The sequence below is a fragment of the Cynocephalus volans genome, chromosome 9, assembly GCF_027409185.1.
Source record: "Cynocephalus volans isolate mCynVol1 chromosome 9, mCynVol1.pri, whole genome shotgun sequence".
NCBI classification, from domain to species: domain Eukaryota; kingdom Metazoa; phylum Chordata; class Mammalia; order Dermoptera; family Cynocephalidae; genus Cynocephalus; species Cynocephalus volans.
The window spans coordinates 149,050,441-149,070,059 of NC_084468.1; the positions used below are offsets into that span (position 1 = coordinate 149,050,441).

Here is a 19,619-nt window from a genome sequence, read left to right on the forward strand (position 1 = left end):
TGACCTTATAGATGCTTTTCTTTTATGTTTAGGAATATCATTTAAAAACGTGGAAATTAAGGTAAATCTCACTTTGCTTTCTAAGCATGTATTGAATGAAAATGTTCTGTTATTTGTTTGTTTGCTCCTAAAAATGCCTTTAACTCAACAGAAACCTTGGAAATGAACTCATTAGATTTTGTATTACACATAGAAAGCAAGGAGCTGAGCCATACCCAGCTCTGTTCAGAGGCAACTAATGATAATTGGATATTCAATAAAGCACAGAAAATATTCACAATGATCAGAAAATCTGCTCAGAAATTTAGTAGTTGATTTGCCTTTTTTTCTTTGTTTATTTCTTTTTGTACTTATTGTGTTAAGTACCATACAGATTTTTGTTTGTGCTCAGGGTTTTGAGTGGCAAGATCACCAGGTCAAGGCAGAGCAGATTGATGGTTAGAACAAAATGTGGTTCAAACCACCCACATCTGCTTTCTTAACAGAAATTCCCCTTTTTTGTAACACATCATGTCTCCAGGATGCTTTGTTTCAATAAAAATAATTCTGAATAACTTAATAAAGCGGCCCTACTATGTATGAGAACATGCTATGTGTCAGGCATTTTACTGAGTAGGTAGATATGACATCTCCACTTTACAGCTGAGGCTCACAGGCTAAGTAGGTTTATGTGGATCATAAAGCTAGTATGTAGTTGAGCTAGAATTAGAAGAGGCAGGTGTATTTGAGCCTTGCAGAAAGATGACTTCCTAGATTAAGCAGTTGTCAGCCATTATCTTTCTCTGGCTTGGTTTGGGACAAGCTGATGGATTTTAGGACAATGGGTAAGTGTGTCTCACTGGGAGTAAGGGGACATGGAAGGTGGCAGAATTATAGCCTTGCGCTGTGGAAAGACAGTACACAGCAGTCCTTAAAAGCAATGGCATCGGATTCACACTAACCTGGACTAGAACTGTGATTCCTCCACTTCAAGTTCTGTGACCTTGCCTAAGACAGTCATTTTTCTCTGATTCCAGATCAAACAGAGGGATGCGTTACAGATAGTTTGGGCGCTAACAAGGGCAAATGGTGGAGAAATCACACACCAGAGTGAAATGCTGGAAGGAAGATTCTGATCTCTCGAGGCTGACAGATCAGGCCACGAGCAGTACGTGGTAACATGATTCTCAGTAGACAAACCTGAGAAAGAATTTCAGGGCTCAGTAACATCAGGGAGAGCCGAGGAGGAAGCTAAAGCCCAAGAAGTCACCAGGGATCCAACATCTGCATAGATGGGTGGATGGAATTACAGACTAGGGTGAAAGCCCGAGGAACTAGTGATGATGAACCCACACTGAGGCCCGAGGGTGGCCAGGCTGCTGGGCAGCTGGGTGGGTCAGTGCCCAGCACTGATCCACCTGTGCCTGTGTCCAGCCACCCAATGCCGGTGAAGGGCTATTCAGGGAATACCGGGAGTATCTTCCCTGACTAGTAGGGCCCTGAATCCAAGCGAGGAGAGGTCTGATCATAGGAAGGCTTATCACCAAACCTGGAAACAACAGGAGCCCAGAAAATCAGCTGAATAAGAAGTTTTAAAAGGAGAGGTGAGTTTCAAAATGAGTGGTTCCTTTTAATAGTTCTCAGGTGCTTGAGATCTGAGTCCGTTCCCCAGCATTAAATGCCTCCCACTTCCTGTGGGCTGATGAGGGGCACAAGTAGCCAGGAGACTCTAGAGATTTCTGCTGTGTCCCTGAGCAGCACACTGCTTGGCACTAGTAAGCATCCAATAGATATCTGCAGATGGCACAAATGCAGCTCATTTTCCCAGAGCGTGTCAAACCATTGCATTGCTATCAAACGCTGCCATAAGCACCTAACAGAACACTGCACTATTAGCAAGATTACATTTTATAAAGAAAATTACTAAGTTATCACCATAAACTTACTCTTTAAACAGTTCCTCTGTTGTAATAAAACAAACTCTATTTTATCATGATAGTACTGTTCACTGTTGAATAAAAATGAGTGGCCCGGTGCTAAAATGACATGAGAAATCATTATTACATATCTTGACACATCATCGAATTTGAACCTATGAAGGCTGAAGCCTTGAGGGCTTAAAGAACGTAATTCAACCTAGTTAGTTGATGTCTACGTCTCCCAGACCCTCTGTCTATACCCCAGCCTGGAGCGCTGAGAACCTTCCCTAGCGTAGAACTAAGGGCTCAGCATTACAGCTGCTTCTGTCATTGGCCAGCCCTCCTTCCAGACTCTAACTCCATGAGGCCAGATATCTGTCTAGATTTTATTTGTGTCCATAGTGTCCCCTATGCTGATAGCATTGTCATGGTAGTTGCTCAATAGACATTTAATTGGATAATTTACAAATATATTCATATTTTAAAAAATGAAATATATTTATATTTTAAAAAATGGATTCAAAGAATATTTGAAGAAATAGTGTTTTTTTTTTTTAGTGGAGTAAAATTTCAAAAGTTTATTTTATGGCAACAAATGATTTCCAATGTTCTGCTTTCAAGGTACAAGGAATCCCAGGTGCAGGTGCAGAGCCAGCTCTTCTCAGAGACCATTCTCCAGCACCTGCTCTTCACTTCTTCACACTGGCCTCCCCAATGGGGATTCTTCCCAACTTCTTCTTGAGGATCTTGACTGCTCTCCTGCACAGCGTCTCTGAGTCCAACACCTCCTTCACCCTGCCTAGGACCCTTCACCCAGGAGGTCACCCTTCAGGTACTTGCTGAGGAGCTTGGCCTGCTCACCGCAGGGCTTGCTGCTGGGCACGATGTGGTGGATGAGGGTGTCCAGCCCCACCGATATCAGCTCACCCTCCGTGAACATGCCCCACTGCTGCAGCCCCACCACGTTCAGCCTGGCCCCAGCACCACCTGGGAGTTCCACTAGCTATTGCTTAATCCCCAGGTGAGAGATACTTCCTGTTGCCCTGACTTCCATTCTCCAAATATTTAAAAAGAAAGAAAACAGGCAATGAGCCCCTCCCAAAAGAAAACCTTTCCTTCAACAAAAATGATTGTCAGTTCAGGCTGCAAGCCAGGTTCAGGGTGAGGGGCGTGCAGTTTGGACCTGAGTTGGAGGGCTGTCTGGCCTCAGGGCTGGGGGGCAGCCCGTGCAGGGTCAGTGTGTCCAAGAGAGTCCTCAGGAGGCCTGCTGGGGCTGCTCGGTCCTAGGTTATCATTTGGGACCTCAAACCCATTGACAAGCACTCAGGCAGGCAAACACAGCCTTCTTGGGGGTACATGCCCCTATGCTGGCATGCATGTTAAAGGACCTGCAGCAGCTGGCCAGCAAGGGACCCCCAAACCTGGGAAGACAAGTTTTGCTGGGCCTTCCTCCAGCTACGACCCTGCAGTCCCACCGCTGTCCCCACCATAAGCAGACAGCATGGCTGCCACCTGCACCTGGGAAAGGGGAGCTGGGGACTTCCAGGTGCCCTCCTGCCCCGGTCAACAGCCCTGCTTTGGGCAGGCAGCTCCCAGTCACTCTCTCCCCTGACCCCTCCACCAACTTTCTGAAGTACCCTTATATACATGTGCATATCATATGTACATGCATTCTCTGTCTGTATAATATTTATAATACTGTCTGTCCATAGTATATAAGTCATATACGCAGAATTAAAGTGAAATTATACTATAAATATTTTATAATTACTACAAACGATTTATATATATATATTTTTCATGATAATATGTCATTAGTATTCATCCCATTGACCCAATTTTAAACTCGGTTACCTACAGCACTCATTCTGATTTGAATTTTTTTCTCATTCTGTGGTACAGGTATGTCATCCTTTGCCAACTACATAAAGAGCAATTTAGAAGCAGGTTGTGTTGTGCCTTCCATGGCCCTGATAGAGTGACAGGTATTTTTAAGCTATTTAATTAGTACTTCCAGAATGAAATTAGTGATGAGTAGAGTTCCCAATTTACCACCATTTTGTATTTAAGGGTTAAAGGTTAGGTATTTTGCAAGGGGATCAAGAAGGTATATGGGTTAGGAAGATAAATTGCGCATAAAACAAAGACCCCAAATGGTTCTAAACTCTATCCATTCCCATCTTCATGCAAAATACCATGTTCAAAAGTTAGTTTGAATGAATGCAACATGTACTACCTTTAATATCAATGGGAACGTCAAGTAGAGAACATCAATTATGCCAAGGGCCTACACCGATGTGAATTCCAAAATCTGAAAATTCCTTGATGTGTTTAGGATTCAGAAAAAATAAAAGTCCGTCTCACAATATTATCCTACACATTTAACACAAAGTATGTGGGTAACATCAATTAATAATTAAGATATAATTATAATCATAATTATATAAGATATAATTTGGGCTTTGGCCCAAATGGCCAAAGCAATCCTGGACAAAAATAAATAAATAAATAGATAGATAAATAGATAAATAAATAAATAAATAGATAGATAGATAGATAGATAGATAAATAAATAAATAAATAAATAAAACCAGAAGCATTACAATACCTGACTTCAAATTATACTGCAAAGCTATAGAAACCAAACAGCATGGTACTGGCATAAAAAGAGACACATGGACCAAAGGAACAGAATAGAGAACCCAGATATCAACTCAGGTATTTACAGCCAACTGATCTTTGACAAAGATGCCAAGAACATACATTCAACAAAAGACAGCCTCTGCAGTAAATGGAGCTGGGAAAACTGGATATCCATGTGCAGAAGAATGAAACCCATGACTCTCACCATATACCATAATCCACTCAAAATGGATTAAAGACTTAAGTATAAGACTTGAAACTATAGAATTTTAAAAAGAAAACATGGGGGAAACACTTCAGGACATAGGATTGGGCAAAGACTTATGAATAAGCCTCAAAAGCACAAGCAACAACAACAAAAAATAAACAAATGGGATTATATCAAACGAAAAATCTTCTGCACAGCAAAGGAATCAACAGAGTGAAAAGACAACCTACTGAATGGGAGAAAATATTTGCAAACCACTGATCCAACAAGGGATTCCAGCATATACAAGGAACTCAAACAACCTCACAGTAGAAAAATAAAGAATTCAATTCAGGAAGAGTTTACTCTGTTTGAGGACCTACTAAGTCTTTTTGCCGTGCATGAACAGTAGCACCCTGAATGTAAAAGACAATGATAGAGACAGTATTGAGAGCAAACCAAAAAGTGTTGTGTGCATAGTCATAAAAGAGTAAGTTAGTTACATAACTTCATTAGATTTTTAAATAAACTTAGTGTGCATTGAAAAACTGGCAGGTTAAGTGGACTGTTCATACAAATACTATACTTTACATTTTTAAAGTTTGAATTTATATATTTATTTTGGTGAGCAAGTGAAACCTGCTGAACACTTTCAGTGTTCCCGAGTGAAATGCATTTGCACTGGCCAGAGGTTTGATCTTCAAAAGCTCGAGTGAGTGATCCCATCAAATTCTGTGAGCTGAGGTGGAAGAGAGGTAAGTAAATCAAACTTCAATATAAAGATTTGTGTGGTTTCACAGGCATTGGGCTTTTTTTTTTTTTTAAAGATGACCGATAAGGAGCTCTTAACCCTTGACTTGGTGTTGTCAGCACCACGCTCTCCCAAGTGAGCTAAGCAGTCATCTCTATTGGGATCCGAACCCGTGACCTTGGAGTTATCAACACCACACTCTCCTGAGTGAGCCACAGGCCAGCCCCTCCCTCCTTATTTTTTAAAGAGATTAAACACTGTGCAAAGAAATTGAATTTTTTAAAAAGGTTGGAGTAAATACAGAAAGTTCTTAAATAACTTAAGTGAAGCAAAAAGCACATTCCCCTCGCTGTTTCTTCCTGTAGAATGACGCCCAGACCAAGCAATCAGCTGTGGATAGGAGCCTTTTATAGTTCGCCTAACTACTAATTTATATTTCACCTCTTTCAGCTATAGAATTTAGGATCTTCTTTGAAAATCTGAGAGAAATTGACTTTGAGCAAATCAGCTACCTTTGCAACACCAAAGCAAGCGTGTTGTGGAAGAGGTTTGCATTTCCAGCCCTCCATTGAAAGTGACAGAGGTGGTCCAGTGTCTGATCCAACAGAGGTCACAGCCAGATGACCCGATCTTCAGCCCAGCACTCCCCGTCTGCACGTTGAGGGCACAAGGTGACTGTCATTAGCCAAAGAATTCTTTTAAATGACACCAGGAAAAGCTTCTCCTCTTCCTAGAAATAAGGTTTCCAAGAGTTAGAATAAAAGATGGGGGAGTTTCTTCCAGATAAAACAATAACACTTAACTACCCGATCTTCAAAGTTTCTTCTAAGTAACATCTCAGGCATTGGATTCTAACTTCATCCTTGGAAACACATTTATAAAGAGTAAAAAGAGGTTTTTTTTGATATGTCACAGTATCAGGTTCAAATTCTGTCTGATTTTGTTTTTAAATATCTCAGTTTTTTAATTTGGTTTCTGTTACTGCTGTATTTTTTATGGTAAGCTTCAAATATCAAACTTTTTCTGCCATGTAGAAAATGTCTAAAAACATCTAACGCCTAATTTTATTCTTCATAAAGTTAAAAGTTATTTTGTAAGAGAAACGTTAAAGTACATCCTCATTTAGATTTAGTAAAACTATAAACGTGTGACATTAAAAATAACTTTTACTTAAAATGATTATCAAAATGTTTGGAAACTTTTATTTAGTGATAATGGGAATAAGACTTGCTTTTTGGAAACCCTTTAATGCCACTTGTTAAGTTTGGCGTGGAAGAAGGAAAACAGGATAAATAATTGCCTCCTAAAGATTTATAATTGGAATTTCAGTAATGCCTTCTCTTCTGCAAGAGCAAACATGTACTATGAACTTATCAAAAAGATTTTTTTTTAAAGGTGGTCTGTGAAATCATTGAAGATTTTATGTCTCAGTGCATGGTAAATGTTTACGGTAATGTTTAGCTTTTGGTCTTTTAGTGATATAAAGTTTAGAAATTCTGTCATTAGCTTAGGAAATAAGTGATAGAAAGGCTAGCTCTGCTACATCCTGAAATAGCACTGTCAGTCTCTAAACGTTCTTTTGACAGCTACTTTTTTCACTGTCAGGCCTTCCACCCGCCCACCTTTCATTTACCCCCAGTGCCTTGAACCTGAATCCAAGCTGACCCTGTGACTCTAATTCCAACCACAATATCCTACTGCAGGGACCAATGCAGGATGATTCCAAAGGAATTGTAGGGTCCTGGGCACATCTTGCTATATATAACCTCCCTCTCATCCAATGTTTTAAATAAAAAATGAATACAATTAATTTTAACATCTAACTTTTAAAGACTTGTAGGTGGCACTACGTTTAGATTAAAAAAGAGTTGAAAAGAGAAGATCTAAAAAGCCAGCATGAAGCAGGAGGCATGAATATAGAAGGTCCTGGCAGGGGTCTTGTCTTTGCCGCCTGTGTGGAAGTATATGAGTAAACAGAGAAATTACTTGTGTTATTATATGTTATTTCTCTATGAATACAAGCTAATAGCTTCACCAATCCCTCTGACCTTACCTGTTCTGTCTACCAGCATTGTCTTTGTAGTTGGAAAATTAGTTATACAGCTTTTCATTTTTGCCCATCTATCAAATGTCCAGAGCATGTTGCATCTGAAATAAAAATAGCACATAAGGTTATTCAAAACTGACCTATAGTAGTTTAAACATATGCTCAATACTTCAGTGTAGTTTGCTAATTACATTTTTAAAAATAGATTCAATGGTACTTCTACTGAATAATATTTTAGGATGATTAGATCAGTAACAATATTTAATGCTACAACAAATCTAAGAATGGACAAAGTTCATGATTGTCAAAAGCTCTGTTAGATTTTTCTAATTTTTAAGGGCAACTCTGGAAATTAAGGAAAACAATAATTTTCAATCAAAACATAAAAGTGTATATGTCCTCATGATATTTTTATGTTAGAATCAGTGCCTCAGAAAAACAATAGCTGACACTGATAAAAACAGTGGTCATGTAACAGTGGTAATAAGTGAGTTAAGAGGGTTTACTTCAAGGAATATCATTAAGATTATTTAAACAGAAAGATCGCCCAGAAAGAACTAAAAAAGTAAAAGGATTATATATAATAAGGCTTAAATATGTGAACTTACCCTAAAAGAGTATTTGGAAGACATTCTTTAGGGAACTATAATGAAAAATTAAACAGCAGGAAAATTTTTCACAGTGACCTAATTATTTGCCAAAGTTTGTTTTTACACCACCATGTGACTATAGTTGTGTTTGAATTTCCTGGTACTAAAGGGTTCCTCATAATAAGTTTCATTGTTTTTAAACTGAAAGTCTTAGTATAACCGTTGATTTTATTCACTCATTTATTCTGCTTATTTATTGAATGAATATTTGCTTAATGTCTGCTAATATTACAAGTAATGTGCTGAGTACTATGAATTTAAGGTTAAAACGAATTACATTCTGTTCTTATGAAGCTTAAATTCTCATTAGAGAGATAAGCATTAATGAAAAACAATTCCCAAAAGTCAAAAATTGCAATAGTAAGAAATGCAAGTGTATTTTATGACCAATTTGGGTGCATTTTTCCAAATATTGTGGTGTGTATTTTGAGACAAGCATTAATATAGTTATCCTTTTCTTATCCTTGGTTTTGCATTTGTGCATTTTTTAAAATACAGTTGTCCCATAAAATTAACTTTCTTTGCATAATCACTTGTATTTTAAACTTGTAAATTATTCATTCTTAAGATGGTAATGAGGGTTTTTTTTGTAAATAATAGCAATTACAAAAAACAGTATCTAATACCAGCACCGGTAGTGCTTGCTGAATTGTAGTTTTTTTAATCATGGTCCACATTGAAACGCTTGAAATCCATTATCTCCAATCAATGCTGACCTAACTGGTGGAAAGAGCAGGTTTTTCAACTGTAGCGTTATTGCAGGACAGTGAAATGCCTCATTCTCTTACTTTGCTTCACTTCCAAGCCCACAAATAATTTTTAAGTGTTAGTAAAGTCCCTGAGATGCCCAGCTTTCTGAAGAGCACATTCTTGTGTATTCACAGAAGTACTCTGGAGGCACATACCTGCAACCTAGGCAACATATTATACCCAGAGATAATGCTTCATAAAATATTATGCCACATAAAGAATTATAAAATGTCCAGGTGAGAGTAATCCAAAATAACAAGTAGCAGAATTAAGCTCTAAGAATTTTGGGTACTGGAATTATCATATGTAAAGTAAAAAGAAAGTATATTAAAATGATTTTAAAAAGGAAAGAAAATATGTGGAAAAGGTGCAGACACTATCAAACTACTGAGAAGATTTTTTAAAAGATAAGTTGAACTGATAGAAATTTAAAAACAGAGTAATTGAAATAAAAACTCAGATTAGATACAGCTGATGATATAATTTATAAACTGGGAAAATGTAAGAATTACACAGAAGCCATCAGAGACAAAGAAATGAAAAAATTAAGTAGACATGGAATAAAATGTGACTGTTCAATATATGTTACTAGGAGTTATAGAATAAGAGAAAATAGAGAACGAAGGAAAATTAGATATGCAGCATAAATATCTTAAATGCCCCAGGACTTTTGGAAGATGTGTACCCTTACATTCAGGAAACATAATAAATTCCCAGACAAAATAAATAAAAGCAAAGCCACATTCAGACACATAGTAGTGAAATTGTTTAATAAAATTAAAGAGATAATCATAAAAGTAATCAAAGAAAAAAATAGATTACGTAGAAGAAATTACTTTTAGAAATATAGCAGACTTTTCAACATAAAGACAGAATATAATGAAATTAAGTCTTCAAGATATTAAGAGTAATTAACTGTCAACCTAAATTTCATATTCTGTTAAAATGTTATTTAAAAATAGGAACTAAATAAAACCAAGTTTAGATTAGTAAAAATTAAGAGTTTACTACTAAGAGATCTTCACTTCAAAAACAACTAAGGGATTTTCTTCTTGAAAAATGAAAACAGATAGAAAGAAGAAATAGTGATTAAAGAATTGGTGATTATGAGTCAATTTAAAAGTAATCAATACCATAAAACAATATTTTATATTTTATTTTTAAATAACATTTTTATTATTCATTATAAAATAATATTAAATGACCAATTTGTAGAGAAAGTGAAATGAAATATAAAACAGTAATAACATGTACAACTAGAGAGGTAATCGAAGTGGAAGGGCTCTAAGTTTTTTGTAGTGTTTAAGAAAGGAGTGACTTTATATTTTGTTAAATGTATGTTTCAGGGCCGACCCCATGGCTCACTCGGGAGAGTGCGGCGCTGGGGACACAGCCGTGCTCCTGCCGCAGGTTCAGATCCTATATAGGGATGGCCGGTGCACTCACTGGCTGAGCGTGGTGTGGATGGCACCAAGCCAAGGGTTGCGATCCCCTTACCGGTCACACACACACACACAAAAATGTATGTTTAAGATAAAGTGATAAGGGTAACCCATGTTTATTGCAGCTCTATTTACAATAGCCAAAATATGGAACCAACCTAAGTCTCCATGGACAGATGACTGGAGAAAAAAATGTGGTATATATACACAATGGAATACTACTCAGCCATAAAAAAGAATAAAAAATTCTGCCATTTGCAAAAACATGGATGAGTCTGGAGAAAATTATGTTAAGTGAAATGAGCCAGACAAAGAAACAGAAATACCACATGTTCTCACTCACAGCTGGCTGCTAGGAAGGAAGGGAGAGAGGGAGGAAGGGAGGAAGGGAGGAAGGAAGGAATGAAGGAAAGAAAGAAAGAAAAGACCACAACAATATGTTGAACTTTCAGATGGAGAGAACAAACCTGAGGATACTAGAGATGGGCGGGGAGGGAGGGAGCAGGTTTGGGAAGTGATAGATCAGGCAAAGGGCATAAAGAAATACAATTTGTAAGAATGAATATACTATAAAAAAATTTACAATTTAATAAAAAAATTATAAGGGTAACCATAAGAATAGAAGTAGAATATGTAACTTCTAAGCCAGTATGAGTAGAAAGCAATTAAAAATAATAAATCTTAAGGATAGCATAAAAAGTGTGAAAAATCATAGAAAAAGTAAGGGAAATGGAAATAACAAATAAAATGGTAAAAACAGTAATGTGTAATATTCAAATTTTAAAATATATCTGCCAGGCATTTTTCCAAAGTTCCTGACATATTAACTCATTAAATTCTCACAGACGTACAAATTAGATTTTATTGTCTCCATTTTACGATTGAGGAAATAAATACACTGGTAATTACAATAAATGTAAGTACACCAAAATTTCCAACTTAAGAAAAGATATATTCAGATTGCATTAAAAATTCATTTATAAGCTTTCTGAAGAGATGTTTGTAAAACATAATACCAGAAAAGTTGAAAATGAAAAATTCTTATTGGGCAGATTATAAGCCAAAGAAAGCTGGTGCTGCTATAGTACGTTAAAGATAATTTAAAGGCATAAAGGAACATTTTGGATAAAATGAGTGACTATAATGATAAACTAAATAATGCTTCCAGAAAATTTAAAACAAATTTGGGTGAATGTATAAACAGTTGCAAAATATATAAAACGATGAAAATCATAAAAAAGTAACCCATGATATTAAGTAAGGATACTGAGATCTCAGTAAGAGAGATATTAAGATATAAGATATTTGCAATATATGTACCTAACAAAGGAGTAGAACCCAGATTGTATAAAGGAATCCTCAAATTTGTAAGACACAAAAACCGCATAGATTAGAGTTGGCAAACCACACCTTGTGAGCCAAATCCAGTCTACAAGCTAAGAATGTTACATAAGAAAGAATATGAGCCTTTTGGAAAGAGCAGCTAGAGAGTTAAAGACATTGTCTGTTAGCCTGTAAATCCTAAAATACTATTTAGCCCTTCACAGAAAAAAATACCAAAATCCATGTTATAGACAAATGTGCAAAGGACATGTACAGGCAATTCACAGAAGAGGAAATCAGAATGATCAATAACAGAGGAAAATAGGTTTGATACTGTTATTTGTAAAATTCACATTAAAAAATGAACTATTATCTCATATCCGTTGAATTCATAAAAATTAAAGTCTTAAGCATCTTCAAGTGTGTTCAAGGACGATGGTAGGCAACTCCTACATAGTGCTGTGAGAAATGTAACTTAGTGAAAATATTTTGAACAAGTACCTGAGCTTATCTAGTATGTGAAGATGTTCTTTGCCACTGATCTAGAAGTTCTCTTCCTTGGGGTAGAAATACTCTTGTACTCCTGCCTGGTTTTAGAGATGCCACCTGAACTGCCACACTGGGAACCAGGGAAGCCGTGGACACCGCAAGAGACTGCTGGGAAGAAGCTCCCCTTCCTCTAGCAACGTTCTTTAGTGCTCTGTGCCGAGGAAGCTTCACATCAGGCCATCAAGGGACAAATATTCAAAGGGATCGGCTACATTTTCCACAGCATGCAGTGAAAAACAGAAATTAGAATTGGAGACAACATGAGAGGACTTCAAAAAGTTTGTGAAAAATGGAATTAAAAGAAAAGTAAAAATACCCTTATTTCTCAGCGTAAGCTCCATCAAGTCCAAGGCACTTTTGTAAGCTGTGATATCAGCCATTTAGCCCATCCCTGGAGAACTGAGGGTCCTGGGAATTTAACCATGTCCATGAAGTCTTTCTTACTTTATTAACTGAAGAATGGGTGTCCTTTAAAGATTTTTTAAGATTAGGAAACAAAAAGTCAGAGGGAGGCAGATCAGGACTGGAAGGTGGATGCCTAATGATTTTGCATCCAAACTCTCCCCAAATTGCCCTGGAGTCAAGAAGAATCGGCAGGAACGTTGTGGTGGAGGACTGTCCGGTCAAGCTTTGCCGGGTGTTTTTCCGCTAAAGCACTGGCTAACGTTTTCAACTCACTCTCCTAATAAGCAAATGCTTTCATTCTTTGGCCCTCCACAAAGTCAGCAAGCAGAAAGCCTTCAGCAGCGCTCCTCCACCAAAAACAACGACAGCGACAACAAAACACCACAGCCCTGACCTTTGCTCTTGACCTTTGCTCATGCCCTTTTGCTGTGACTGGACCACTTCCTCCGCTTGGTAGCCATGGCTTCCACGGTGCTTCCTCTTAGGATCACACTGGTAAGGCCATGTTTCATCTCTGCTACAGTCTTTTGAAGAAATGCTTCGGGACCTTGATCCCACTTGCTGAAAATTTCCTTTGAAAGCTCTGCTCTAGTCTGAAGCTGATCTGGGTGCAACACTTTTGGCACCCACGGGGCAGAAAGTGAGTTAAACTGTAATTTTTCAGCAGAATTGTGTAAGCTACACGATTAAGATGTCCATGGCATTGTTTCTGCTGTGAACCGTTGGCCCTCTTCAGTTAGCACACAAACAAGATTAATTTTTTGCTGGCAAGAATGTGGATGTTCTGCTGCTGCAGGCTGCATCTTCCGCCTTGTCTCATCCCTTCTTAAAATGGTTTACCCTTTTGTAAATTGCTCATTTCTTTCAGGCATTGTCCCTGCAAAACTTTTCATCCAGCATCAGCGATTTCGCCATTCTTCCACCCAAGCTTCACCATGTGTTTGATGTTTGTTCCTGCTTCAATTTTAGAATTCAGGTTGTTGTGTTAGGGGCTCTTTTCAAACGGTTGTCTTTTCCTTCTTAGTGTCTCAAACCAGATCCTCTTCAAACATGTTATAAAGAGTCAGTATGAGTTTATTTTGGTGCAAAAAAATTTGAAATCAGTGCATAGTTTTCCATGAACTTTTTGAAGAACCCTTGTAAATCAATAACTGGTACATATAAAAAGACATAATATTAAAATATAAATGGATATTATAGAACATATTTCATAACATTTAAAATTTTTCAATAAATGAAAAAATACAATGTCGATGAGTGGGAGGGTGGAGGGTGGGAGGAATCGATCAAGAGACATGAAAATCAACTACATTGTTTATTCATAAAAAAAGAAAACATACCAAAAAGTCTAAAAAGAATTAAATATTTGACAATATTGACAAATGAAAATGTCTACATACCATTCTTATGCTAAAATACAATTCCTAGCTAACAGTGACAATCTCTCCCTTCTGCTTTCCCTCTTTTTTCTCAACATGAATAACCTTGTATTTATGAAACAAGAGCCAGGACTTTCTGAGTCAAACTCTCAGATAAAAAGGAACCTGTTAACATGTTCATTTCAGATAAAAATGAACCAATGTTCTGTGTTCTACTTTTCCTATCCAAATATTAGCTCATTCTTGCTGCAGGGTGTGAGGCTATGAATCTGCATAGAGGTTGACTGTTAACCTTTGCCGAACTTTACTTGAGAGAAAATGCTTAATTGATAACTCAGTTAAATATCTAATTACAGAACACTGTAGGGAAATTGGAAATTTTGAAAAAGCAATTATTTTCTGAGAAAACTGCAAGAATTTGATATCCTAAAGACACTATCATATGTTAGAGGAAAAAGAACAACAAACGATGTAGTTGTTAGGAAACAAAATAAAAATAAATGACAAAAAAAACCTAATAATTGCCAGTGGAAGATAACTGACAATAAATACAGTTAACAACTTCATTTTAGTAAGATCAGTTAATTGTGTATCAGATGCTGAAAATTCAAATGGAAATCGAGAAGTAAAAATCCATTTGAATTATTGTTAGTTCTAGCTTTTTGGTGAGGATTGTCCTAATTCAAGAAAATTGCGGTACGAAATTGATAATTTATAGATCATTCTTTTCTTCCATGTGTTTTTCTGTCCTGTTGACTTTTGAACAGGATCAAGATTTTACTTACCAAAAATGAGAAAAGTTTTCCAAATACCAGAAATTATAAACCATTTCTGTTTCCATATTATCTATGAAAACTAAAGATAACGTGCAATGTATGCTATAGTTTCCTTCAAGTAACTCTCTGGAGAGAAGGAAGATAAGCCAGTTTGGAAGTATATTGTAGTTTAAATATGTAGGTTTTGTTATAAGATGATGTGCTTTTGACAGTACTACAGTGGAGGTTTTGAAAAATACACTGAGTGCACTTGCCCGTGTCCCCCGATTTGCTTGTCAGGCTGCCTGCGTTTATTCCTACACTGTTTCCTGTGCAAAGCTTTGAGATGCTGGAAAGCAGGAAGTTGACTGTGCTCCTCTTTTTCTGTATTTATACAGAAACTCACAATAAAAGAACTCCAATCTATATTGGTAAACTTGAACTGAGTTGAAATGGAATTAAATTAATTTGAACTAATGTGATGTACTAATAATTATCTATGCAGAAAACGAGCACTTGACACCTTAAGATCTGGGATATTTTCTGAGTAACACTCACGAAATTAATAATCAGCATAACTAATATACGAAGGAACTTGCCATTTATAAAAACGAACATGGAATACGTTATCCTTTTACCTTCGTAAACATTTTAGTTTAATTATATTGCGGAACTGTGGAATCACTTTTTTAAAGTAAAAAAGAGGCTTCTCTCTCTTTCTCTATTTGTCACATCTTTTTTAGGTCATAAAAGGATGAGCTTGAGATGAGACACTAAGGTTGTTATATAGTGATGGTAATAAATTTGATTTTCAGCGATAATCAGAAAAATTTGTATTTCCATTTTTAAGCAAATATTTCTTAACTGCCTAAAAAACAAAAAGATAGATTTTTTATCCCTTAAAACCAGCCAGTTTATAAACCTCTAATTTAATCAATGAATTCAAGAATGTTTATTTAATAAACTAAAGTGATACTAAATTTATCCATATTTCACTTCCATTTATTTTTTTTCCAAATGAGATATTTTCTGTTTCTTTAAAATTCCTTGAAAAAATGGATCAGAATCTCAGTGAAAAAGGAAACCTTTCAAATTTGAAGAGGTAGGAAGTTTGGGATAAAGAGAAAATCCATTTCTAATCTAACTTGACCTTCAGCAAACCTGAAACTACTTTGTCATAGATTTTAGAGCGACATTTATTTGTACTGAGTTATATTGAAGGAACTATCAGTGTTTGGGGACTCAAATAAAGGGGATGGACTAAGATTGAAATGTTGTCTAGAGGTGCAGAACTAAGAGATAGAAAGAAAACAATCAATACAAGTTTTGAGAGCAAAGTGTTATTAAATTAACCAAATTAACTATGTGTTAGAGTATGACATGAAGGTGAACATGCATGTCTCTTATAGAAATTTAAATAGATATTGTATATCTTCTTTTGAGAAATGTCTATTCAGGTCCCTTGCACATTGTTTCATTGTATTATTTATTTTCTTGCTGTTAAGTTGAGTTCCTTCATATTTTGGATATTAACTCCTTATCAGATGTATGGCTTACAAATATTCTCTCCCAATTTACAGGTTGTCTCTTCATTCTGTTAATTTTTTGTTGTTGTGCAGAAGCTTTTTAGTTTGATGTAATCTCAATTATCTATTTTTGCTTTTGTGGCCTGAGCTTTTGTGGTCAAATCTAAAAAATTATTGAACAAATCAATGCCATGTAGTTTTTCTCCTGGGTTTTCTTCTATTAGTTTTACAGTTTCAGGTATTACATTTAATATTTAATCTACTTTGAGTTGATTTTTGTATATGGTGTGATATAAGGGCCCAAATTAATTCTTCTGCATATGGATATCCAGTTTTTTCAACACAATTTATTGAATAGACTGTCCTTTTCCCATTGAACATTTTTTGCATCTTTGTTAAAAGTTAAATGACTGTACACATGTGGGTTTGTTTCTGGGCTCTGTATTGTGATAAGTTTATTTTTATGCCATTACCATGCTGTTTTAACTACCATTGCTTTGTAGTATACTTTGAAATCAGGAATTGTGCTGCCTCCAGCTTTGTTCTCTTTGCTCATTGTTGCCTTAACCATTTGGGGTTTTTTGTGGTTCAATATCAATTTTAGGATTTTTTTTCTATTTCTATGAAAAATGACATTGAAATTTTGATAGGGATTGCATTAAATCTGTAGATCACTTTACATAGTATGGATATTTTATCAATATTACTTCTTCTGATTTATGAACACAGGATATCTTTCTATTTATTTGTGCCTTCTTCAGTATCTTTCATAAACATTTTATAGTTTTCAATGTATAGGTTTTTCACCTGTATGGCTAAATTTATTCCTTAGTACTTTTTTTTCTTTGTAGCTCTTGTAAATGGGATTGCTCTCTTGATTTCTTTTTCAGAAAGTTTGTTGTTAATGTATAGAAATGCTACTGATTTTTGTGTTTTCATTTTATATCCTGTAACTCTACTATGTTCGTTTATTAGTTCTAACAGTTTTTTGGTGGGATCTTTAGGATCATCTGTATATAAAATCATGTCATCAGCAAACAGTGACAATTATACTTCTTTCTTTCCTATGTGGTTGCCTCTTATTTCTTTCTCTTGTCTAATTGCTCTGGCACTAATTTCCAATACTATGTTGAATAGAAGTAATGAGAATGGGCATTCTTGTCTTGTTCCAAATTTTACAAATAAAGGATTTCTATTTTTTACAATGGAGTATAATGCTAGCTGTGGGCTTATCATATATGGCCTTTATTGTGTTGAGGTACATTCCTTTTATACTTAATTTGTGTAGATACCACTAATCATTAGAGAAATGCAAATTAAAATAATAATGAGATATCACCTCACACCTGTCAGAATGGCTGCTGTCAAAAAGATGAAAGATAACAAGTGTTGATGAGGATGTGGAGAAAAGTGAACACTTGTACACTATTGGTGGGAATGCAAATTAGTACAGCCATTGTGGAAAAACATATGGAGGTTCCTCTACAAACAAAAAATAGAATTACCATATGATCCAGCAATCCCACTTCTGGGTATTTACCCCAAATATTTCAGATCAGTATATCAAAGAGATATCTGCACTCACATGTTCATTGCAGCACTATTTGCAATAGCCAAGTTACGGAATCAACCTAAGTGTCCATCAACAGATGAATGGAGAAAGAAAATGTGGTGCATCTACACAATGGAACACTCCTCAGCCTTTAAGAAGCATTTTTGTCATTTGCTACAACATGGTTCGAATTGGAGAACATTATGCTAAGTGAAATAAGTCAGGAACAGAAACACAAATGCCACATGTTCTCACCTATATGCGAAATCTTAAAAAATCAAACTCAAAGAATCAGAGAGTAGAATGGTGGTTATCAGAGACTGAAGGAGTTGGGGGAGTGGGAAGATGATGGCCAAAGGGTACAAAACATCAATTACTCAGGAGGAATACTTTTTTTCTTTGCCATATGCTGCACAGTGCAGTGAAAATAGTAATCATAATGTATTGTACATTTTTAAATTGCTAAATATCAAATGGTCTCACCACAAAAAATAAGTGTTTGAAGTAGTGAATATGTTAATTAGCTTGATTTAATTATTCCACATTATATTCACAAATCATAACATCACTTTGTATCTCATAAGTATATACAACTATTGAGTACAATTTGTCAGCCTACAATTTAAAAATTTTTTAAGAAGCCAACTGATCACACCATGCTCAGGCCAAAGAAGGCAGACCCATAGCTGCACTCCATCAGGTGACTTCTCTGCTGTCCTTCTGCGTCCTGCCTGCAGAAGCTTGCCACGAACTCTCTTGGGTGGAGCTCTCTGAAACTCTTCTGAATGCTCCATGGTTCATGAATTGTTCTTTGCTCAAATAACCTCTGTTCAACTTAATAAATAAACAGATAGATAGATATTAGACAAAAACACAATTGATATAGTGTCTGTGTTTCATAAGCATATGCTCAAGCATGAGCCTGGGCTCAGAGTAGGAATCAGAAACCATGCTGGATATTTTAAGCAGAATGAGAATGAACTTGTATCATCATGAGGAGAGTGAAAGGGTAGGCTCCTAGCTGTGCTGCCAGTGTCTCTCGGAGATCACAAAACTGACCTGATGAGAGAACTCCTGTCTATGCTGTAAGCTGGAGGGCAGAAAACCAGGAGACCACCTGTTGAGCATTTGATTCAAGAACACACGGCATTCGCAGAAATACAGGGACTTGCATGGCATCAATGCCTCTTGGCATCAATGCTTCTTTGAAGCTGGAGACTAGACCCAGGAACACTGTCACAGAAAATCATCACATATTCATGACTGTAAGGAAAATGAAAAAAATTATCAAGCTTCCGCAGCTGTTCGGAATCTTGCTGAGCATGACCTAGCTTGTTTGATGTCAATATATCAACTTTGCACACGTGCCCAGGTGTCCCTTGCTTATCTGACTCACACCCAGGTGTCCCTGGGTTATCTGGTAAGTAAAAAGGACAAACGGCTCTGATCCTCCCCAAGGGCGCCACCAGAGGGCCGCTGCTCCGGCAGCTGCTGCTGCTGCTCCTGCTCCAGTGGCTGCAGCTGCTGCTGCTGCTCCTGCTCCAGTGGCTGCTGCTGCTGCTGCTGCTGCTGCTCCAGCGGCGGCTGCTCCGGCAGCGGCTGCTGGCTGAGGGTTGAGCTTGGATCGGAATAAAGCACGTCAACCTTGCCAATGGCTCCCAGGATCTTTTTCAAACTACCTACCTTGCGATCCGCATATGAGGGGTTTGTGACCAAGTCTGCAAAAACAGGTTTGAAGGGTCTGTGACCCAGCCTGACACAC

General features: G+C 36.7%; 1 pseudogene; it reads right to left on the reverse strand.

The window, feature by feature from the left end:
- LOC134385845 (serine/threonine-protein kinase STK11-like) overlaps positions 1 to 18,651 on the reverse strand; it is an 80,480-nt pseudogene extending 61,829 nt beyond the window's left edge.
- Positions 18,652 to 19,619: the final 968 nt, after the last annotated feature.